Source organism: Acanthopagrus latus, chromosome 8, assembly GCF_904848185.1.
Source record: "Acanthopagrus latus isolate v.2019 chromosome 8, fAcaLat1.1, whole genome shotgun sequence".
Lineage (NCBI taxonomy): Eukaryota > Metazoa > Chordata > Actinopteri > Spariformes > Sparidae > Acanthopagrus > Acanthopagrus latus.
Window position 1 is genome coordinate 22,497,743 of NC_051046.1, and position 26,132 is coordinate 22,523,874.

Consider the following 26,132-nt stretch of genomic DNA (forward strand, 5'->3'; position numbering starts at 1 on the left):
CCATGCGCTTGCTCCACACAACAACATAATGCTCAGTCACTGGGCGGCCCAGAGAGCCGTCCAAGTAAGATTAAAGCTGGTCTTAAAACCGGATCTTAATTGTGTACATTTGTAATTATACAATGGTTCTCCTCTTCCCTTCTGAGTTACTTAAACATCTGGAATTGGGCACGACAGTGGATTTCTTTACCGCTGCAGGAGAAGAAAGAGTAAGTGAGAGGGAAAGTGAACAGGGGAAAGCACAAACAAAAAGAAAGCACAGAAATGAGCTGGTGAAGATTCAGCAGCGAAGGCTTTCCATTCTGGTGTGCAAGCATGTGAGGTATGTGTGCTGGAGGAGGACACAAAAGATGATTCCTGGAGTTCCTCTTTTGGTCCAGAACACGGCGGTGGACCAGCCAGCGAGCTTTTCAATCAGACAGTACCAGCTTCAGAAACTAGTGCCCTCCGTGTTACTCAGCAACTTGGTGCAGAGTGCGAGGGCAAGCAGGAGAATGCATATATGCAAAATACTCAACCCAATCACCAGAATAAATGTTAACTAAGTACGTTTCTTTGTGCTGCAACCTTACATTTGTTTAGGTTGAATTTTCCATTTCTTTCTTGTCACAGTGCTGTGTTTAAGCTCTGGTAAGATTTACACACACAATCCATCTGTGATTGTGGGGACCAAAACAGATACTTCAAGATGGTCCCATTTCCCATGAAAATAGGTAGTTTTGGTATCTTCAAAAACAGCTTAAAACATCCTAAGGGGTCCTTAAAAATATCCAGTGGTGTGGCACACCACCAGATTGAAAGGTGGCTAATTAGCACATAATGTGAATGTGATTTGCCACATTTGCTACGAATGTCATCCTTGGACGCATTTGTGGTTTGAAGAGACGTTAACTGTTAACACTGTATCCTGGTGACTAGGCTGAAATTTTTGGTGGTAGGTTAAGGGCTGGATAAAATGAATTCCAATGGTAAACATAAGTCACATTTATGTAAAAACATTATGTGTTTGTTGGATTTTCAATTGCCAGAAATGATCCACCAATCAGGACCTTTGTATCAGCAGTTACCTTAAAAAAGTCTGGACTTTTACCTTAAAAAATTCTAGACTTTTTTAAGGTAACTGCTGATCCAAAGGTCTCTTTCCAAAGTCAAACTATGGTGTAAGATCCCTCTTAAATCATTTGGTGAGCAACATTTTTTAAGCACATAGTTAGTGCAGGACAAAAATGTCAACACCAAACACTGGGATTCCTCTTTAGAAGGGGTTTAAGGGGCTCCATCATGTGCGTCAAAGGTTTGATATAGAGCAGTATCTGGTCAGCCTGCGTAACAACTTTCTTGGAATTCTCACTGCCACTGTATTGGACAATTGTTTGCTTGAGGATTCTTTCTTGCCATAAATGTGAGACGGAGCCGCGGCTGCTTAACGACATGCTTGCATTTTCTTGCAGGTTAAACCTGGACTCACTCCAAGTCAGTCAGCACAAAGAGAACTCCCTTTACAGCTTGTTTCTGTGCGTTTGCACTGAGACGATTTCCCCTCAAGTTATAACAAGATGCACTCATGTAGACCTGGGTCGAACCCTCGTTTCATTGACATAATGGCATGGAAACAGTTCATTCATCTCCCCCACGAACTACTGCTCCTGACAGCCTGCACTTTGAAACCTGAGCAAGGCAGCAATCTACCTCCTGATATGTATAATGTTAACATTAAGTGAGGCAATAGCACTCATTTCCTCAGTTTATTATTGCACACACTAGTTACACAAAGAGAGCAATCTTACACAATTCACTTCTGCATAAGGATTGAAAAAGGAAAGAGGAAGCTTCCTTCTGTGGGAACACTGAAAGTCGCAGGAGCGCAGTGGGTCATTTGGACGAGGCTGCTGTAGTAGCATGTTGGTGTTTGTTAAAACTGGATGCACGTTTCAGAAAGAATGAGGCACCCTGTAGAGTAACACAGGAACACAGGAAGAAGTAAAAAGGACCACAAGTTTTAGAGGAAAATACTTCAAAAGATTTTAATAAGATCAATTATTTAGACTTTGTGTCTGTCAGGTCTCAGCCGTAAAAGTCATATCACTGCTCGCCTTTAATATGCTTAAATATGGTTGGATGTAAAGCTAGATACAAGGGGAAATGGATGTGAGGAAAGTATGGCCAATTCCATTTCGATGAACTCACTTTTCCTGCCGAGTCTTTAGTAGCCGGGGACGGATCAAACAATAATCCATCTAAAGAATAATATGTTGAAGTTGCATGCTAATAAAGACATCTGCAGTGAGTCCATCTAAAAAAAACCTAAGATGAAAGGACATCTCACAGCAGACAGATGGACTGACAAAGACAAGTGGCACCACAACCGCATTCAAAATCTTTTCCCATTTTCCCGAAAAAGACAGACAACCTATTCTGCGTCAGATGAAACACCACCAAATGTCACTTGAGTATCCCAAATCCCTACAATGAGTCAATTATACCTCTCCTCAGTCACTGGCAGAGTACATGAAGCCAAGACATTTGGTGACCTCAGACTGACTCTAGAGAAAGCAGGCACAAAATGACAGTCCAGCTACAATGCCTGCGAGACATTAGCCTTAAACTGTCTCTGGGGGTATTTTCTCTAATGCTTCTAAAAGACACTGTCTGGCATACTGCCACCGAACTTAACAGAAATGACATTTGACGGCGCAAAGGCAAATCTGTGTTGTTACAGCGTCATTATGGCAGAAATATTATCAGAAAAAGTCAGGTGTGTGGATGTGGAGTGTGTGCATGTGCCTGCCTGCTTTCCTTGGCAGGTGGCATTCACACACAGAGGCGCACAGGCGCACGCGCACACACACACACACACACACACACACACACACACACACACACACACACACACACACACACACACACACACTGTCCTCTGCATGAGATGACTCACATGCCGTGACATCTGGTTAGTGTTGGATACATTGTTCGGGGCAGCACGGTGACTTAACCCCACGCATAATGGAAGGAAAAAGGAAAAAGAGAAAGCCATGGAATGAAATACATTATTATAATATTAGGCCTCAGTTCTCTATTAATGTTTTTTCCTCTGTTAACAATGGGACACTATGCTGCCAACGCAGGGGACAACTGTGAGCTGACTCGCTCTAGGACAACTTTACCCTCTGGTGGTAGGAGAGGTCAGGAGCAAGAGGCGGAAAACATGAGAATCTGGGCAGAGAACCGGTCGATACGTGAGCTTCTGCTGTTTTTGTTCCTAAAAGTGTGAGTGAGATGAAAAATATTCCTGGAGAGAGGTTCTAAATCCTGTGCTCCTTTTTTGTCAAATATTCAAATCGAACCCAACTCGTGTCTGCACATGTTCCCCTTTTACAGACATGCAGTGATAGCTTGTTCTTGGACTACATGGAACGCATCGGTATGACAATAGTGTCAGGTGTAGTGTAAATTAAGCTGCTCTTGTTGGGGGGAAAAAGAAAAGAGAAAAACAATGGCAAAGACTCTGCATGGAAATGAGCGCGAGACACTTCCAAAGCAAAAATAATCTGCAGTGAATTTACCCTCTCATCCCTCATTACTGCATCCCCCCTCGGCTTCATGTGGGAGAGACACTGGTAGAGAGAGGCTGCTGAAGAGACCCACCTCCCTCTTCTCCCAGCACTGCCTCAGGAATGCTTTTCTTCTGGCCCCCTCAGCCCCATGTGTAGACGCCCTCTCTGCAGGGTGTGTTTTGCATGTAAAGCAGGCTGCAGATGCTGTCCGCAAAAAAGCGACCAGGAGGGACAAGGGGGACCAGGACACAAGGAGGCCCCACTGCCATGCCACCCGCCTGGCCTCGCCTCGCTTTGCTGCCACCCCCTCCGCAGCTCCCCTCCCGCAACACCTCTCATTACTTCACCCCTCGACAGCAAATCCCCCCCCACCCCCCCCACCCCGATCCCTCCTTTCCAGCCCCGGTTCGACATGCCACCCCTCCATCACCCCCCATCCCCTCCAACCCCCCCCACGACCATCCCTCTGCCACCCTCCTAGCACACGCAGTTGTGTGTCTCCTGGGAAACAAGCTCTGGTTGGTGTATGGAGGCACGCTGAGCTTTGACATACACACACACACACACACACACACACACACACACAGACACACACACTCACCCCATACCACTTCAGCGGAGAGAAAGACCTGAGAAATACCGTTTGGACACAGAGAGAGAGGAGAGAGAAAGAGAGTGATCACCTCTAATAAAATGGTTCTTTACAATCCTGTTATGCATATTCGGCTTGACATGACCACATTCAGGGGAATTAATTAACAAGTGTATGGCGTGCATTAATATTGTGTTTGACAGCAGACAGGTGGCTGGCTGGGAGCAGATGTTAGGAGGGAGACCAGAGAGAGAGGGGGGGGGGGGGGGGGCAATGAATTTGACTGTCCTCTCCAAAACTACAATATTTAAAAACTTTAATATTGCCAATTTTAATGAGGTAATGATACGAACTCAGATTTTTTTTTCTCCATAAATGAATAAACAAGTTGTTCTCAGAGGAAAATAAGGTCCCAAGAACACTGCTAGAAAGGCAGCAGGGTCCTCCAAATATAAAGTATATAATATTGTGTTGTCCTATAAGGTCAGTGCGTTTATTCAGTTTAGTCAGTCATTCGCGCTGAGTTAGGTTTAAACCAACAGTTGGACAAAACAAGCTAACTAAAAAGATCCCCTTGTGTTGTGTTTTTAGGTTGAACAATTGATCAATTATTACAGACATGTCAATATCAAAAGAATGCTAGCTGCATCTCTACATCTCAACACTGTCTCTACACTATCTACAATAAAGCATCCATTACATTATTCATCCCTCCAGCTCCTCTTTCTGCTGCACACAAAGCACCACAGTGTGGCCAGTCATGGAGGGTGCAACTGGGATGACATAATGGTGTTTTCCATCCAACCTCTCCACTCCCAGGATTTGTACTGAGCTGAACAAGGTGTGGTGGTGGTGGTGTGTCTGTGTGTGTGTCTGTGTGTGTGTGTGTGTGTGTGTGTGTGTGTGTGCATGTGTGGCAGGGTGAATAATTGTTGTGACATACTGGTACATTTGGATAATGACCCTTTTTGTTACTTTTACAGTATTCCAACCTCAGCCAGTCTTTACATGTGCAGCCCTTGATCCCAAAGAACACCTTTGTTGTGCCTTGCAATGCTTATGTAATCCACAAGCCTGCTTTATTCCATCCTGTTTGACAAGGAGTTACCGCTTCACAAAGTAACACGTATTTGGGCAGGCTGGTGACGATTGTGTAGACTCGGATGTTGGTTTCTTTTTTGTGTTGCTGTGTGGTTAATGCAATGAGTTTGTCCACTTGTGTGAAAGCTTTGCATGTGGTCGGGAGAGAATGGCACCCGACTTGACCTATACTCGTTCAAATAACAAATAGTGTGTGTGCATGGCAACACCTGACTGTTGAACATTAACAATGAGGGACCATCATATAACAAGAGTAAACATTCATTTCCTCAGGTAAAACGTGGAAGCAAGGAAAGGTAGATTCCTCTACTACGTGAAACTGAGATGGAATAGGCTAGAACAGCTGTTTGGGATTCCGTGTTTCCCCCTAAGCTGCACCAATCCCCTTCATTTTTCAGAACTGTCAGACAGCAGACACTTCTGTATCGCTTGTCACAGGGCAGTCGGGTGAACCGACTTTGGCTGGGGTGGGTGATGTCTTTTAGTAACCTTGGCTTCACCAATATCACTGATGGTCAGTAGGCGGGTACAAAGTGATGATTGCTCTGCCTGCACTGAAATGAAGCGCGCAGGTGGGCTCTATAACAATACTGTATCGTGAGGGTGAGAAGGGATAGGTGTCAACATTGACATCAAGAGAGAAGTAATCAAATGCATTCCCATGGAAAGGTATTCCCATGGCATACGACTCGACCACTCACATTCTCAAGTTCTTAACACTGCAATTTATCAGCTCATCTACTTTTGTGCCTACGGTTGCTCACAGTTGTCGAGCGTCTGCCTCTGCGACTCAGGGGACCGCAGCAAACACATGGGTCAGGAGGCAGGAACTCTGGGAGTCTCCATGCTTTGCTCCAGCATTTGGAACCACTCTGGACCTATCACAAATTCCTCTTTCTTGGCAGCTATACAGATTTCCCTCTCTCTCCCTTTCCTCTTTTCATCAGTGCTGGCAGTAGAACTGTAGACTACATTCTGCACTAATTAACAACCTTCGGAGGAAGACCACCAAACTGGCGAACTGGCACACTCGAAGCACGCTTACAGTAAGAGTCTTTTCTCATTCTGTTTTTATATCTGTCTCCGTTCTTTGTCCCTCCCTTTAAAGGCTGTGTCGTGTTAAAGGTTGTGTTGCAATGGTCAACACAACTTTCAAACTAAGACGGAGCCACATGTAAATGCAAACACACACACATGCACATAATGAAAATAATCTATGCCCTTCTCATTGGCCCTGTTACTAATTCTTGCATGGCAGCAAGCGTCTCAGTAAAAAGTTTGCTGCATGTTATCAGAGTATCTGGATAAACAAACGCAACATCCACATGGGCCAAGTTGGCAGGGTTTCCTTGATGACGTACAGAAAACAATGAACAATACTTGTTCTCATGCTGTAACAGACCTGGCTGATAAAATGATAGCGATAATAAATAAGAAAATGGTTTGATATGATGTTCAACAGTTTCATTTTAACCTGTTTAATGCCAACTGCTTTTCAATGACAACACATAACAAATATGACATATTCTTTAATAATGGTGGTGACTAAGATTCACATTCCCAAAATGCTGAGTTAGGATTAGTTTTGGAGAAATGTTTCGACGGACATAAGGACCGTTAAGTTTCCCCCCTTTTTCCAATTACTGCCCCTGTGTTGGATGTCAGGCAGCAGATACATGGGATTGGGATTTTTTTCAGTTGTTGGATAACTTGATAGTTAAACCAACAGATTTTTTCCAAATCTTAAATTCAAGTCGGTCTTTTCTAGGATTCTTGATGTTATTAACAATGAATAATTTCTACGTCTTACTATAGCTGGTTGGATACTTAATACAGGTGGTTAGTGAGAGTCTCACCGTAGAGATGTGCATTGCAGGTTTGGAGTAGAAATGTCAAACAATCGCTGGTTCGACGATCTTAAATATGAAGATTTGCTGCTTGCTCTTTGACATTTTATAGACAATTTCCACGATTAACTGTTTAATCAATATATTATTCAATAATGAAAAACAGTCGTTGGGTTCAGCCCAACCCTGCAAACGAGACGGATGTATCAAATGGGATCGACAACGTCCTGCTCCCACTGCATTCTCAACAGTTAACTGCATTACCTCACTTTGTGACAGATATCCTCCTAGATAACCAGCAGGCGTCTGAGACATGTTGGTGAGCCATTGTGAGCTCCGAGATCACATCTTTGAACAGTTAACACATGGCTATCATTGTTCATGGGTGCCAATTTGCATCTGATCCAGGGCTTTTTGTCAGTGATGTTCAGAAACCATCAGTGACAGCTAAAATCCTGCCGTGTAGACTCAATGGGATATGTTTCCCATCACACTATTGTCTTTTTCTTACTTGAAATTTGCACAGAAATATTCAAGAAGCTTGACGTTCACAGAGGCGCTTGGTATGTACACACACAAACACACACACACACACACACACACACACACACACACACACACACACACACACACACACACAAAAACGTCAAAACCCCAAGCTGCCGGTCTGGAGCATCAATCGAGCCTCTGTTCCTTCTCCTCACCCTCCTCGTCTCCACTGCCATCTTCCACCACCAACATCCACACCACATAATTTGTCACAGCACAGCACAACCTAAAACCAGAAGAGCAGCTTTCAAAGGGCACTTAAATCAAAATCAGGTACATGCTCTCCTTTGGTAATACAGTGTACTGAATAGTCTGGCCCTCACTGGTTTCCATTCTTGGTCTTCCCTCGGGAAAGTTACTGAACAAGGGGGCAGAGTGGGGAGGTCACGGGCTCTCTCAAACTCTTGTCATGGAGTAAATTCTTAACATTTCTCATGCTTAAATTGCGTGATTGCCAGTGTTGCAAGCAAACAGTAGCTAGCAAATGGAATGGGTGCATTAATTTGGGCCACAGTGCCATGAAACAAGGACAGATGTTATGGGAAGTGGTCTTGTGATCACAGGGGCAATGCTAGTTCATCTCTCTGGAGCAGCTGGTTAAAGTGTGGTAGGGGAAAGTGAATGCAAAAACTCCTGACAATTTCTGTTAATGGGCAAGATATAAAGCAAATAATCTACTTACAGAGTTGACAGTAGAAGGCAGCACTGCTCCAAAGTGTGTCATGCTGTTTGAATATTAAAGAGTAGAGTGTGAATCAGTTTTCTAAGGGGAATAAAACATCCCTCTGTTCTCGGAAGTGCCCGGCAAGCAGAGACCATTAAAACAATCAACAAAAGGGGGGGAACAGAAGAGCAGAGGACAAGTGGTATTTCTTATCCACCTTCATTTGACAAACCCAACTATGGGTTAAAAGCCTGACAAGACGGCCTAAACATATAAAACAAGAGGCAAGAGGGTGAAGAATGAAGGAATTCCAAGAAGACAGTGGGTCCAAGGAGACAGTTGGCCTTGTTTCCCGAAGAGATGCTCTGGCATGCCAATGATCACAGACAGCCTTCCAGCGTTAAGTGACTCTGAATAGCACCAAGGGGACAGCGAGAGGACAGAGCAACAAGATTGCTGGACCAGAGCGGGGCGAGTGTTGCTGGCAGGGCCGGCGTATTGTTCTGGGAGCCGAGCAGGAGGCTATCACGGCCCGGGCCAACCGCTAGCCACGTGCTCCTCACCGAGGCTGGCATGAATTATTACATTTCATTCTGTTATCTTTCATCATGGTTCATTACAGACAGACAATTGAGCTTCAAGAGGAGCACCACGCTCAGGGGTCCCCACAGATGCCCTCAGAAAAAGAGAGAGAGAGAGAGAGAGAGAGAGAGAGAGAGAGAGAGAGAGAGAGAGAGAGAGAGAGAGAGAGAGAGAATCCCTGCACTCTCCACTGAAAGGGACAGAGGAGGATGGACAAAAACACATTGTCCGTGGATTTAAAAAGGAGGCTTATGGCTGCTATGAAAAAAGAAATGTGCTTCTTAAAGAAGAGAAGAATGAATCTGCCCGCTGATGCACACTCAATGAGATGTACGCTAGCCGAGCCATAGAAAAGAAGCGGGAATTGAAAGGGATGGAATCTGAGGCAAATGACATTCGAGTGTTTTGAAAATAACTGACAGCTGCACAATAGGACACCAAAACAGGCTGCAATCTGGCCATAGATAGATGAAAAGACAGGGACTTGAATAGAAGTGCGACCAAATACATACAGAGATACTGTCCATTCATGGAAGAGGAGGATAAATAGACAGCCGTGAAAATGGACATGAAAGGTGAGGTTTTGCTCTGATAAATGACACAAACAAAGAGATAACCGCAAAGAATGTGTGGAACAATTAGGCTTTCTCATTTTAAGTACATTTTAAATTTAGGCCTTGAGAAATTTTCTTTACCCGAGAGTCACACTTAATGTATAGAGACACATCCAGATTCACATGGAGACAAAACAGGGACCAAAAGCCACCTAATATTTAAAATGTAATGATTTCAGTCGGGGACACTAGTCTTGTAAGAGCTAATCACGGCTGATGACAAACCTGTCTGAAACAAAAAATATATCATCGAACGAATGAGTCAAACCATCCAGATAAAATGTAGTGGATTAATCACGGTGTCCCTCTTCATTAAACTTTGTTATACGCATCTGTACGCGTGTGTGTGTGTCCAGAGAGGTGAGTATCAGAACACACTCCTCTTGTCACTTGCTGTTCGCTGCATAACACAGACATTTTCCATTCTGTCAGCGCGAGCAGCGAGCACACTGGCTCCCTTCTAAACTCAGCCGCCACTTCATTAAATGACTTCAGACTCTTGGCAGAGTCAGTGGGAAAAGTCTATATTAACTGTGTGTGAGATCCACGGGGTGACCAACAAAGGCCATAGTTGTTCCTCTATGCTGGGTGCTGCTGAGGAGAATTCTGGGGCCTATCGGGGTACCCCTCTGATGGGCCCTCCGCCTCGCACATGCTCCTGCTTCGTCTTCTTCTTCTCTCGCTCTGACCTCATGTACATACAGACAGACACAATTAAACCCACGAGGATGCAGGCTAGAGTCACACAAAGGTTTGCCGACCTTTGCCCTACTTTCCAGGAAACAGTGCTGGGATTGCGCGTTACCGTAAGCCAGCACGAGCCAGCCATGGTGGAGAATAAGGTGCGTGCGCCTGTGCATGTTAGCGCGCAGCAGGATCAATCGCATTATGCAGGATCGAGCCAGGTTATGGGCAGCATGAGAGAGCGTGGGGATGAGATGAGAGGGACTGCATGTGTTTAGACTGGAGAGCGGAGAGAAGGGTCCAACGTGACGGCAGGCTCATTTGTTTACACGAGGTTCAGATGGAGAGAGGCATCCTGATGGTCCCTAATGGCCAGGAGGAGAAGCTGGCGGCTGAATCAAAGCGTTGACGGTTACTCAGCCAGGTCAAAGTGCTGGGTCATTTGGGAGCGGATGGGCAGAACAGCCAGAGGATCAGTCACTGTAGTGCCCCAGACTTTTGTACTTTGTTATAGGACTATCTGTTGGAAGGTGGGATCGCAACGCGTTTTTCACTCCAGACCTGTACATCAGCTATGTCAGTGGCCTTAAGCTCCGTAGTCAAGTTTGCAATTACAGATTCAACACAAAGCTAGCTGACATACATTTAATGTTTTGACATATCATGACTTTTTGACTTTATTTACACTGTGACAGTTGCAGATTGATTAGGTTTAGGCATTAAAACTACATGGTTAGGTTTAGGAAAGTTAATGTACCTCACTTTTGTCAGGTAATTTACCTACATTACAGTATTCATGCAGTATATCTTAAAAACTAATGGATCTTGATTTTTGGTCTCTGAGGGGAAAGTACTGTGTATGATTCATCCAACCACCCTGCCTACCCCCCACAGTTTCTCTTTTTTTCACTCACTATTTGCAACTTTTTATCAGGTGCATTCTCGATTAATAGGCTTGTTAATTGTTGGATGTAATCTTTGTGTTGTGTTTAATTCATGGGCCAAGACGCAGGAGACGTGAGGTGACGCAGCTAGTTCTTTCATGCTAGTTTGGTGTGTCAGGGCCTCGAGACACGAGGGGCCACTGACCAGGCCGCCGTATTTGATGTGCTGGGAGTGGGAACAGGCAGGGTTATCAGTGGATATTTGTAGGAGGAAAAACTACTTACAAGTTAAGTTTTACTCCTGCAGCTCAGACAAATTGTTTCCATCACGTATATGATACCTCGAAGTATCTGACGAACTGTCGGGAAAAGGCAGCATCACTAAAAATAGGTCCAGAAGACTGTAAGAAACATGATCAAATGATCTTCAATGTAGTAAATAAGCCAACAGTTGGAGACAGATTCTCTAAACCACTTTCCTTCTAGGTAAAGCTGAAAGTGACAAAACCAATAATGGTGGAATTAACTTCTCATTGCACATGAAAACAGTGCGTGTTGTGAGTCAAATTTGACCAAGGAAGACCGCTTGTAAATTCGGAGGTGTACATAATTATCATGTACGCTGTTATTGCAAATGGTTTCACCTTGAATACAACCTGATGTATAATTGGTATTATGTCTTATCTTGCTGGACATATCATAACTGATGCTACGATGTCCCAAGATCCAAATTATTACTTTGAGTAAAAGGCTATTACAACCAGTAGAAATGACTAAGACTACAAAACAGGAAATACAACAAGCAGTTGCAACCATGTGTGAAGGAAAAGCACCAGCGATTTATAAGGAAGACGTGCAATTTTTGTCATGGCCGAGCAAGGAGGAATCATTTAACATCTTGGCGCGTGATAAATGAACAGGTTACCTCGAACACATCGCCGGTTATTATCAGATGTGACTGGACATGATAATCAATCATTTTTCAGTACAGGGTGCCTTACTCCTTACTACTACTGCATTAATCACTGACGCTGTATTGCATTCTTTATATGAAAGAGAAAACAATGAAATTATGAAAATGACTACAGGTTATAGCTGTTCTGGAGAGACAGAGGAGAGCAGAAGTCAAATGAGACAGCCTGATGAGCAGTGAAGTGTGGGAAGAAGAATAAACAATAATAATGTCTCACCTGTGGTTTCACACATGCAGACCAAGGCACACACACACACCTTTGATTAGGAAGTCTATTTTTACAGTATTTCTTTGTGAACACATCCACTAACCAGCTCTCACACACAGAGCAGAGTATTGAGATTCATTCAAGACACAGCAGGCAAAAAGAACAGCAGAGCTGTACAGTCAATCAGGCAGATTGACTTGATATGCCAGCTAACTTCAGTGTTGACCTTTAGCCAATCTGCTGGATTTATTTGTTCTAATTAAGCAGGTTATTGCCACATGCCTAGACAAATTAGGCCATTTATCACGATGTGACATGTCAGAGGAGGCAAGACCGATTACCCCAGAGGAAAAAGAGCAATTTCTTCAATACCTGGAGGAGTCAGAGAAGGTTCACATTTACACCCACACATCATAAATAAATGCACATGAAGGTACAACCATTACTTGATTGGTTTTCAACTATCACATCAATCTCCAACTATTTTGATAATTGCTTAATTGTTTGATTGATTTAACAAAAAATTCAATATTCTCTACTTCCTTTTCTCCTTTTAGACAGTGCACTAAACATCTTTGGGTTCTGGCATTTGAGGACGTGATATTGGACTTTGGGAAATACTGATTGACATTTCTTAACATTTTCAGACAGTTTATGGATCAAACAACTCATTAATTAATTGAGAAAATAATCAGCAGTCTTATCAGCAATGAAAATGTTCCTTAGTTGAAGCCTTGTGCATGCACAACCTAATCGGCAGAATAAATGCTGGCAATGTAAGTCTCTGTAAACCATGGACATGTTCAAACTTACGCTTACACTTTTTTTATGTTTCTTGAGGTTGTATCTTTAATTCTATCATTTGACAATTGGTTAGGATTAGGCACAAAAACCCCACTGGGTTAGGTTAGGAAAAGATCATGTCTTGGCAAAAAATACCTGTTTTGTCACACATCCCAACACAGCTGGGGATATCTATGCCAGTCCTGGTATTTAAAATTTCTCCACACCTCTGTGTACTCAGTCTGCAACCATTCAGGTAGACACGATGCACTGGCTGCCCTATAATGTAACTCCAGTGTCAACACCAATTAACCAATCGGAATGTGCACATTTCAATTCTGATTTTCACTTTGATGGACAGTCACCTGGGCCCACTGACGCACACAAAACTGGCACTTTGAAGAAAAGTATAAGTCCGGCAAACTGAACACAGCATGGCCCCGGGGTTGAAAATAGTCCACAATGTCTGGATCAACAGAGGCTGGAGCCAGCGGGGGCTCGGAGGTGGACTGAGGCGGCCCAGTGAGAGGCCTCCTCTGCCAGCCTGGATAAACACAGTTAGCTGGGGCACTCAGATTGTTTCTCCTCCTGTAATCCCACATACTGCAACCTCTGTGCATGTGCAGTGTAGTGATGAGAGTATATGTTTTTGTGCGACCACTTCAGAGAGGGCGTGGGTGTGCGCTGTATTGTAAGTATATAAGCTTGTGTGTGCACCACTGAGCCGCACATCTGATGCTGGAAGCTAATTGAGGATGCAGGGATGCATACGAGCCCAAGGGCAGAGCTCCCCACGCGGCCGCATATTCATTCATAACGTTTTGTTTTTTTTTTAATCTCCCTCAAACACAAGCTCCATTATCTTCCCCACACCAAACGATGCGTCATGATATGATTCAGTCGAACGTTCATCCCCGACGTTGCCACGACTACACAAAGCTCACCTTTCACTGGAAACTCCTCATCAAGGAAGGTTTACTTTCAATTACACTACACCACAAAAACATTCACACGTGCACAGCCACTAACCTCCGAGTGACTCCCAAGCATCCTGAGCCATCCGCCACACTACACAAGGAGATTCAGAGCACAAAATGAAGGAATAACACCAGGCCACAATATGGCTCAGTTCTTTTCACCGTGGGGTTTCACTCTGAGAAATGTTTGGAGTTTCAAGGCACTACATCCTTCCTACAGTACACGCTCATTCTGAAAAGGGCTCTCTGTCTCTAATTGGTCCCTTTTTTATCAGTATCCGTTTCTTTCTCTCCGGCTGCCGTGCTTTCTGCCGCTCTTATGAACACACGCAGTGGTGTGTGCATGTACATACAAGCACGCAAACCCACGAATGCTACATTCCCGTCTAATCCACATCCATCCTCTCGCCGATTGGTTTTGCTTCCAGTGTAAACTTCCAAGTACAGGTCAGACTTTAGGGGTCACAGGGGCCAGCAGAAGGCCACGTAGCTGGACTTCAAAGAGCAACAGGCCTGAGCAGGGCGGCTGGTTCGTTATGGCTTATTCTGCCCTTGGTCGAACCCTCTCACATCCCCTTTATGTCTGTTTCCTATTGTTGATGCTAGACAGTCAAGGCTGCGATAGCTGGCTGCTGCATTTCAAATGTCTGACTTTTCTTGGATCCTTGTTTCTACACATTCACATTCCTCAGCTGACTGGTTGTTAATATTCATTAGACTTCAAACATTTCATCGTTTGGTAACTCTGACATTAAATCTATGCTGTGACAGAAATGTCTCCTAACAATCCACTGACGGGCACAAGACTAATTTAACAGCCTTGATTATTGATCTGTAGGAGCTGATAAGGGCTGGATATCAAGCCTCAATACATTTTTGTTACTAATCAAATTGTGGCCACAGTACAGATAAAAATACTTCATCAGATTTATAAAGCTTTAATTAGATATTAACACCAGCCAAGGAGGTTGTCACCAGTGTCAGTTTGTTTGGTGGTTGGTTGGTTGGTTTCTCAGCAGGATTACACAGAAACTACTGAACAAAGATCCACAAAACTTGGATGAAAGGATGGGGGTCAGCCCAGAACAGACACCATTAACTTCAGGTGCGGATCCAAATAAATAACCCTAACCCTTGCATAAAAAAACAGTAAACATCTATTTACTTATACATACACTGATTATACTGCTGGTTTTCTTCTTAAAGCTTTTGAATGCCTGAAAAATGTCCTCTCCCCGCATGCGTTCTGTTAATAGCTCCTCTTTTCCAGTCATATCTGTAAACACCATCCAAATTAAAATGCACAACTGGGCTGTATCGCTGGTGTCTGTAGACTCATCTAACTGCAGTGAGAAACTCTTGCAGTCTGCAATGTCTCTCTGAAGCTGCTGTGTCAAATCCTCTGCTTCACAGTGCTGTGTAACTGTACTTCTTGATAGCTGAAGAGCTTTGATTGATGATAATATTTTATTGGTTTTAAAATCCCAAAACAAGGAGTCAGATGCTTCAGTGTCGGCCTTTGCTTGTGAAAAACGACTGTTGTCCGATTAACTAATTCCCTCCCCTTTCTCTTTCTCAGCTTGCTCTTCGGAGGGAAGTCAGCGTTGTACTTTTTATGAACAGCTCCAAAGTGCTTCTCATCACTCCCCTTCTCCAGAATAGCAATGGTAGTTTGACAAATCAGACTAATGCACATTTTTTAATATCCTGTCTTTCTTTCCGATATCAACTGAAGCTGCTAACCAGGTCACTTAGCTTGCTTGTGTTCTGCAGTATACTAGCGCGTTTGTGCATCCATGGTGACCCATGAAACGTGACGCGTGACCCATACAAAAAGAGATCTCAGACTGGCCATCCTGGACGTCAATCAGGTGTGTATATTGGAATACTTCTTTAATGGCTGCTTGTAAGATTTGAAGCTACATGAACATTCATCTCATCAAAGTAAGGTTGGGAAAAAATATTTGTGCATCGATACAGAAAGAGAGGTATCCCGCTGTATTGGCATTAGCTTGTGCAACAGCAATGAAAAACACTACTATATTTTGTTAAGCCCTTTAACTGAAGCCGACAGATGTCCTCATCACATGCGATACCCATGTCACAGTGAGGTCATGTTTCCTAGTGTACCTTTAAACCCTCACTTTTGGATTTCATCAACATGACTTTTCTGCCCTCTAGTGGTGATGTATGAGAACATACGCTGTGTGTGTGTGTGTGTGTGTGTGTGTGCGTGTGTGTGTGTGTGTGTGTGTGTGTGTGTGTGTGTGCTTTCAGTATAAAAGGGCAACACAAATGTTTCTTAGCAGGCATGTTTGTAATTATTTGTGTTTCAACTTTTCTTCTAGCGTTATTAAAAGACTTGTTAAGTCATGTATTGCTTTCTTTGTCACGCAAGCATGTCAATTGGATTTTAAAAATTGGTGTCAATGATTGGTATCATTAATGTTATTTCTTTGATAGCCATAGAATGCTGGACGTAAAAAAGACTCCAGAATCCATAAAAGAATACAAAATTAGCTAGAATGCAGTAGAAGATATTTAAAACCACTACATGTGGAAATTATAAATGAACAAACTTTTGAAAGTCAGTGTGGTCATGCATTGACCTCACATCACGCATTCACCTAAAGCAGGGGTGGGCAATTAATTTTTATCAGGGGCCGCATGAGAAACCTGAATTGTGTCAGAGGGCCACCAACTTTCTTTCATTGTAAAATGCTCAAATTAAATATTTTGAATAGCTGGTATTGATAATCAGAAGAATAAAGCACTCTGTAAATATTTATATTAGGTTATGTGAAATTGTGGTGTATTGGTTAAATAAGAAAAACAATTATTGAACCAGTGCAATTTATTTTTAACTTGTTAATCTCCACAAACAATAACTTGTAATGTTTTCCACCTCATGTTACCTCTTCAGTGAGAATAATCCAGTCTGTTCTGGGCTTGAACAAGGGCATTGAAATCTGGCGGAATGTCTGAAGTGGCTATGCGAAGGACAGCTGAGAGGTGGTCATCAGTCATAGAGGATCTGTGTTTGGATTTGTTGAACTTCATAACTGAGAATATCTGTTCACAATGATAGGTAGATCCAAAGAGGACTAGGATCCTCTGAGCATGCCTCCTCAGGTGTGGAAAGTTCTCCTCTTCGAGGGCGGAGTAAAAGTCCAGCAGTGAGACTGACTTGAAGTGATCTGCCAGAAGTGTGTCAGACTGCAGATCAATGAGTTCCATCTGAACTTCACTTGGTGCATCATCCACACTGCAGTTGAAGGGAGAAGAAACCATGTGCATTTCACTCTCAAGAGTTTTGAAATCTTGAAATCGCCTTGAAAACTCTGCATGCAATGCTTCTAACATGGTTGAGTACTTTTGGAGGTGATCACCTGATCTTTTGGCTTCCTTAAGTGTTGGCAAGTGGGTCAGAATGTTGTCCTTCACTTGGCTTGAGAGAAGCTGCAGTTTTCTCATGAAAGCCTTCACTGCACTGTACATCTCATGCACAAAAAGGCCCTTGCTCTGCATTTTGACATTTAGTTTGTTCATTAGTGCAGTCACATCCACAGCGAATCCGAGGTCTGCCAATCAGTCGTTATCTGAAAGTTCTGGGACGTCATGACCTTTCTGAATACAGAACTCCTGAATCTTGTCTCTCAGGTCCCAGACACTTTTCAGAACCTTGCCAAGGCTGAGCCACCTAACAGTGCAGTGATAGCTTATGTCACCATGTTCAGCCTCATTTTCCTCCAACAAAGCAACAAACTGTCTGTGATTTAAAGCTCTCGCTCTGATGAAGTTAACTATTTTAGTGACAGCATCAACGACATGTTTCATTTTTAACACTGTCTTACACAACACTTCCTGATGTATGATACAATGCAAAAATGTCAATTTCTGATCAGGGTTCATTTCTGTCACTTTATCCTGCATTCTCTTTAAAAGTCCAACATTTTTCCCGGTCAGATTTGGACAACCATCTGTTGTCACACCTGCAAGCTTGTCCCATTTCAGTCCTAACATGGCCATACATGCATTTACCTCTCTGAACAAGTCATTACCAGTGGTTGTCCCTTTTATTGACTGCATGGCTGCCAACTCCTCCGTGATTTGAAAGTCTGCGGTTATCCCACGTAAGAAGATGAGCAGCTGGGCGGTGTCACGTACATCGCAGCTCTCATCCAAAGCCAGAGAAAAAAAGTCAAAGTCGGCCGCTCTGTTCTTCAGCTGAAGCTCTAAGTTTCCCGCAATGTCCTCAATCCGCCTCGTTACAGTGCGTCGGGAGAGTGAAACGTTCTCAAACGCGCCCTTTTTCTCTGGGCACATCAGCGCAGCAGAGTCCAATAAACACTCCTTAATAAACTCTCCGTCGGAAAACGCCTTACTTTTTCTGGCGATTTTGTGAGAAATGACATAACTTGTCCTGACGGCTGCATCTCTGGGAGTGTGAAGTTTAGTGAAAAATCCTTGTTGGGTTTGTAGTTTGGCTAGCAATGCATCAGACTCCCTTGCACGCTCTTCACCAGACAGATTTCTGTATTTATCTTCATGCTTGGTCGTGTAGTGGCGATTCAAATTATATTCTTTAAACACAGCAACCTGTGTACCACAGACTAAGCACACTGCTTTACCTTTAATTTCTGTAAAGAAATATTTGGCAGTCCATGTCTTGTTGAAAATACGGCATTCGTTATCAACTTTTCTTTTCTTGGGGTGTGCCGACATCTTGAGGGTAACCTGGCGAACAGCATCGCCTTCACTCACTTACGTGTATACGCGAGTGAAGGTGCTACGTCTACGACGTGCATACGTAGTGACGTAACTCTTTTCAAAATCAAATTTCAAAATCAAATTAAAAAAAAAATTTTGTTTAATTTATGGTGTTTATGATTGGCCTCACGCGGGCCGGACAGGGACGTACAAAGGGCCGGATGTGGCCCGTGGGCCGTAATTTGCCCAGGTCTGACCTAAAGGGACCACTGCTCCAATTAAATATTCAGTCACACTGGATGGTGATGGGATGACTCATTTTGCACAACCTCTCCTGAACACTAGAGGTCAGGGTTTTACCGTCTATGGACGACACCCTGAATAGAAGCCACTGCCACATTAATTACACTGTCTCAGACGGCGCGAGGAAACAACTGAAAACACCAGAACCAAAACCGAAAGAGCCCATGGGGAAAACTTAGTCTCATAGTGCTTCTTCTGCAGTCAAGTAACACAAATGTTCCAGTCCTGCTTGAACATCACCTGCATGAATGAGTCAAACAGTGTTACTCAACCTAGTATCAGTTCCAACAAACAGTATTCAAAAAAGTAAGCAGAAGTTTCACAGCACTTTGTGATAATTTATGAAATTATGATGCATGTCCCACACCAAAGAATGTTAGTCAGTCATCTAGTCTGAATATCCTGTTTTCTGAACAACAAATGGAAAACTTCACAAAGGAAAATCTTCTTATTTTATTATAACCTTTTGGAAACAAGTGGAGCTTTCTCCCACAAACAGGTTTCTTAGACTGAATTTATATTAAACAGAAGTAAAGATAAGTTTACATACACAATCTCTGTCAGAGAAGTGACTCAGTCTACCCCTCAAATGTAATGCCCATCCAGCAGACTCGGTGACATAACATGTCTGAGTACCTTTGGGAAATGTGTTGACGTAGGTACACAGGGGAATTTTTCAATGCCACCGCATTGCAATGTCAGCAGCGGCCACGTCTAGCGGAGAGCATGAAAACAAAGCTGGCCGCAAAACAGCTGTTTCGTCGGACTTACTGTACAGGCTACCAAGAAGAAAAAAAGTCTTTCCGCAAATGAAGCTGTGTTTCTACCCACAGTGATCACTGCAAAAAACATCTCATGACAAGCTTCAGTGAGCAGGCAAATGCACACATTGTGCTGCTTTTAATAATGCAAAGCCTTGAATTAGAGTAAACAAATGCAAGACATGAAAATATCTAGAAAAAAAAAACTAACTGTCCTACATCATAGACTTATGAAGACAACAAACTGGTAATTCTTTTGGCTGGAACTGGCCTGAAAACTGGTGATAGATATGAATTCTGCTTTCTGAGCAGCAGCAGAAAAAGATGAACACATGCTTGGCTTCAAAAGAACATACAGACAGCTTTTATGACATGCGTACATTAATGTATAACCAATATAACTGCATTCTTGCAGTATGTAAACCACCATAATGAACATGGCCAAGTCAAGATGTTCTTCAGGCAGAGCAGCTGCAACATCTCATAGTTGATTCTGGTCCAAATCTATAGTAGACACATACGTCCATACAATCTGACACTGCTCTGCCTCCTCCTCCTCCTCCTCCTCCTCCACCTCCTGCTGCTGCTGCTGCTGCTGCACTGCAGAACATCCATTGAGAGGCTCCTCAATGTTTTAAACTGGTCTCTAAGTTCACAGACACATGACACATGTTTATTCACCACTTTCGGTATCATTTGTGTCTTATAAACCCAATACACTGTGACAAAAATTATGATAACATAAAACATGGTAATATTCTTGCAAGAGGCACCAGGAAAACAATGTAAAATAACAGTTAATAACTGTGTTGTTAAAAAAACACACACATATTTGGGGCTTTTAAAGGTACACTATGTAGTTTTGGGAAAACATTTTAATCAGAAAACAAAGATCTTCATCGACCAATTTTTTTAATGCCCAAACAAACAAAGTGAAACTGACGGTATTTGGCAGACCCTGCCACCTCTCTAGCTTCAAACATTGTCTGAGTTTGATTTTCTTCTCCAAAACTACATAGTGCCCCTTTTAATGTTTAATTAGGGCTATTTACACATACAAATACAAGGAAATGATCTTCTATGGTTATTATTTTGGTTTGTCAAATTTTCATTTTGATGATTTTGGGGTTAAAAAACAGAAGTCCTACAAGATAATGGATCCTGTCATGTTTGAAGACGCATACAGGCCTGTGATACAATGACAAGCTGCCACGTCTACCCACAAGGTACATTCTGACCACAGAATCATGTGTAGTGCGTAACACTTACGCAACTGATGCTTATCATTTTAACTGCTAAAACGTTTTCACTTGAAAAAACAATTTGTTGTCCTTTGTACTTAGGATGTGGCTACGGGTGACACACTCTTTATCCCCAATACAAATGTAACTCTTCTGACACTTAGCAAATGCATGAATAAACACTGTTCTGCTTTTCCCCCTCCATATACACAGCCGTTTCTCTCTGCCTGACCGTGTTTGAACAGCACAGAGCAAATAAAATTGATCCTCATTCCCCTCAGAACTACAGCATCTCCTCAGTGTCTCAGAACCACTGCAATGTACATTTAAAGCACTCCAACCACCAGAGTACCAGAACCACTGCGGTCTGTATGTTTGTGTTTAGATTGTGTGACAGGAAGTGAAGTGACGTCAGCGTGTTTCATGTAAGACAGTGTCTCGGGTTTCTGTGAGAGCAGCTAGACATGAAAACAAACTCATCTCGTCGCAAGATTACTGCTTGAGATTACTGACATGCAGGAACTTTCGATTTTATGGAAAATAACAGCAATTCCAAATGCACAGCAAAGAAACGTGCATGATCAGATATAAAACAGAATTATCTGAAAACCATGTGAAAGTGACCGCACCTCATCTTGCTCGCTCAGCTGTTACGGGAATCAACATCCGCTGAGGCACCTTTCAGTTCGTCAGAGGCATGCTGGACCAATCAGTGACGTATTGGGAGTTTTTAAAAGATGACTTGTCATCTCTTAAAAACTCCCAAAGTAGTGAAATGAAGTGATACAATACAACTAAAAAGAGTTATGATTCAGAAACGGCAGGGTCTGTCTCACCTCAAGGTAATTCAATAACAGATTTGACTTGATAGTTTGGAATCAGTTTCAATGTGTTTCCAGTAAGTTCTTCCAGTAATAATATCAGATGATTGTTGAGTTCTGCCAGACCAAACCAAGCAAAGTGAGAAATGCTGGCTTGCTTTTGTCAGGTAACTGCAAAAGTGCACTGATCCAACATATGAATCTTATTTTAGTGTGGCATGCCTTATTTTGGACTTGATATGACGAGATCCATCTTGTCACCGCATTTAGTAGTTGAGCAACACACACCTGTGTTCAGCATATCGACAGAAATGGTTAAAAAGTGCATTACATAAGAATTGGCCACCTTGAATTCATGTTCCAAACAAATAGGGGCAGCATATCTCCACAGTAACCCCTAACTGCTGCTGCCTGTATTCAGTTTAGACATCTTTCACTGTAGCTAATCTTAGCTCAGTTAGCCAAGCAGCTAGTGAGACTATGAGGGGAGTGCTGTTGTTCACACTGCTACCAGGGACGCTTTGGACCACTGGGAGAAAGAGGTTTTTAGGCCCTGGGCTAGCTGGTTAGCATGCTACTCTCAGTACATATCTCTTAACCTAACCTAAAGATAGTTATTTCATCACATTGTCTTCATGATCTTAGTTAGTCTTTTGAATGCTGCTAACCAACATTTTTACAAATTGCATGTTTATGTTTTTGATAAATGGCCATAACAACTAAATAATATCCGTCCATTCCGTTTTCTTTTTCCGCTTTTCCGTGAGGGTCATGGGGATGTTGCCGCTTTTATCCCCCTAAGGGGTTGCGGGGTTACTGGGGCCAAATCCAGTGTACTCAATGGGCGAAGGCCAGGGTACACCCTGAATGAGTCTCCACCTCATCCTAAATAAATAAAACAATATACTATACTAAATATTAAATAATATGTAGACGGAAATTCTACATGGACTACATAAATTGTATGAAATTCTGTTTCATATTAAACTTGGAGTATAATAACATGTAAGGCAGCCCGTAGTGTAATGTATAAACAAGTCAGCAGCAGTGCATTAGCATGACTAATGTTGGGCACGTTTGGCTTCAATCTCTAAAATTTCTCAGGTTCTATAACTTTGTTATGGCTCACAAGATACAGATAACAGGCCAACATCTTCAGAGATTTTTGAGTCTCAGTCCCAACTCATTTTGAGATGGCTGCCGACCACACCTACAATCCCAAAGTGTCCGTATTTTGTGAATTGGAGAACCCAATGCATTAGTGTCTGATTAATGTGTTTGACTGCACAAGGGGTCATGGCTACACTGGCATCAGTGTTGTGTAAATTAAATTTGGTTTTACTTATGGATCATTGTTGAAAGAAGCATGTTGGATTTATGTGAATACATGTGTTCAGTTTTTTTAAATTGGCCCCTCTCTGCTGGAACTACGGACCCCCTATGGGTCACAGACCCACGGTTGAGAACACAGGCTTAAAGGCTCATACACACCAAAATGATGTCAAACAAATATATGCAGCAAAGTCTGAATGATGTGTCACCTCCTGTCTCCTTATCATCGCCAAAAAGCTGCACCCAAACATAGCACAAAGACCACAGCTGACAGCCAACAAGCTTGTATGTTCTGCGCCCGCATAAAAGGAAATACTTGTAACCGCCGTTCCGATTAAGCAGAATTATTGACACCACAGTCGCTAATATAGCCACTCCTAATGGAGAATACATGCAATAAAATGTTTAATGATGAAGGCACTGACAAAGAAGCAGAGGAGAAAAATATGGAGAAGCATCACTAACTGGGTGAAACTGTTGATACCACGGCGACAGGCTCCAGGGGCTTTCCCTCTCTTTATCTGTTTGTCTTTCCGTCATTCCCCATTTTCATGCTTTGCAGTCCTAGAACGAGACTAGTTGTTATGTCCGTCCAGGACGAATTAATTTGCGTTTGTTTGGTAATGCCTCGCTGCATGTTTAGTATGCAGCTCTTTTTATCTGAAATAGTTAAGTTTCGTTTTGATCCAAAGTAAAGAGAGTTCAATGCATAAGCCTCTCGTTTACAATTCACAACACAAGCGCCACCTGCTTATTGCATCTCGTGCAAGCGCAGAATGTACACACTACTGTGGAGTAGGCAGCACGTCGAAGCGGTGTGTTTCAATGCAACTTTTTGCCGAACGGGTCAGACAAGAGGCAACGGAGTGGTCGGAAAGTGGTCGGATAAGGCAGTTGGACATCTGGGCGGTGTGTGGGGGGCTTAAGAGAAATTAGCTGTGTGACTGCAAGAAAAATATCGAGTGATCCTTCCTTCCCACAGTTTCTGTCTTTGGAGTGATTTATTCAATATGGGTTAAATGTCATTGAAGCTGACACACACAGTTTACATTTTAACTTCTTTGCCAGTGTCTTTTTACAACCAAAACACTATCAAGAAGCCAGAAGCTACCAGTGACGGAGCCAAAAATACCAGTTTCACGGTCCAAGGACTTCTGGAGATGAGTAGGCAGTCCTTGTTAAGCTTTGACCGAAAGCTGTTAGTCGAAAAAGTGACAGAACAGCGACTGCAGCAGCACAGATACAGGTCTTCAAAACAGACACCCACTAACAAACACCACAGTACGATTAAGAAGGAAAGAACTGAAAAACCACAAATGTACATTAAAAGAAATGTGTCATATTTCATGGGAAGTTACACAGAGGAGACGTGACGACTGCATATATCCAGAGCAACCAACCCCAACACCACCACCACGATGACTCTAGGCCAAAACTTCAGCCGATTCTGTTTCTCAGCCTGCTCTCTGACAGGAAGCTTTTCCCTCCCCCTTCTTCCTCAGCCCCTCCTTCAGCTGAGGTGGGCGTGCTGAGGGAACACAGAGCGTGCAGATGTTGACGTTCCACAACGAAAGTTGTGCCCACATCCGCTCGGAGTGGAGACTTGTGTAGCCTATAGCAGGCTGTTCAGACTAACAGTAAAACAGCAGGCGACAAAATATGGCTCTTCTGCAGCACAGTTCACTTTCAGCACCACTGGAGCTCAGAGACGAGAGCAGGATAGGCTCACTTAGGCGAAACAGAAACATATAGACTGTGAGTGGGTGAGAGAGAGTGTAAGTGAGAGAGGATTTCAGGCGATGTAGCCCACTTCTGAACATGAAGAAACAGCTGTCATTAAAAAGCTTATGTGGCATCATAAGGAGCTTTTAAAACATAATAAAAGACTATAACATGAGCACTTCTCCTTTAAGTGTCCACCTGCTAAGTTGATGGATTGTCACATTTCCTTGTCTCACACTTAAAGCAGGCAGAGCCGCTCCCCATGTCTTCACTTACCACCACTCAGATGAGGCTGAGTCGCTGCTTATTCATGGGTCATGCCTCAGTCAGCGGGCAAATGCTTCAAATGTGACTTTCAATGAACTCTGCTCCGTCATTAACATGACCATTAAATTAACCCAGAAAAAAACACTCTTGTTATGATTTAACTGACTAGTCCTCGCTACATAGCACATAAACATAGAATCTCACTGGCTAGACTGTTAAAAGGAACATCACTAACCTTTACAAAAGGTGCACTATGTAGTTTTGGGAAAGAGGAGGAAGATCGTCAATGATTTTTTTTTTTTTTAAATATCATAATATACTTAATAAACAAACTCTTTTCATTTTCATGACTGAATAAACAAACTGACCTTGAAGGACAAAACTGTTTCCATCAATCAGATGCAAAATATGTCCATTTATTTATTGGTTATGCCCAAACAAACCAAATAAATGAACTCTTTTTCATGACTGAATCAACTGAATAACAAACTGATCTCAAAGGACAACACAGCTTCATACTGTTTTGTTTATAGTTGGTGGATCCTGTCACCTCTCTAGCTTCAGACAGTGTTCAGGGGACTTTCTTTTTCTCTGTAAAACAGCAACTCAGTTACAGAAAAAAAAAAATTCTGAGTTTGTATTACTACCTCACTAGTATTGTAATTATCAAAAGTTCAGAGTTTCAGTTTCCTCTGCATGACAGTGCCTCATTAAAGTCCCTCCAAGTGATTACAGCCTCTCTCCTGCTGACCCACAGTTCGAACTATGTCGAACACGTCTGCTGTGCGACAGGCTGCAGATTCCTCCAGCGGTGACTGTGAGCGGACCGGGCAGCGACACAGACTTCTTCTCAGCTGGACTTTGACGTGCTTTTTACGGTACACCACTGACGTCATTCGGTACACTGTGACATCCTCTATCACGCAAGCTACCGTAGGCTATACTACTGTTTTGTTTTTGTTT

The 26,132-nt window shown here is 42.9% G+C and overlaps 1 long non-coding RNA gene across 2 annotated transcripts in view; it reads right to left on the reverse strand.

Annotated features, from left to right (window-relative positions):
- LOC119023888 overlaps window positions 1-26,132 on the reverse strand; it is a 109,389-nt gene that overhangs the window by 81,899 nt on the left and 1,358 nt on the right. The gene's annotated exons all lie outside the window — the stretch shown is intronic.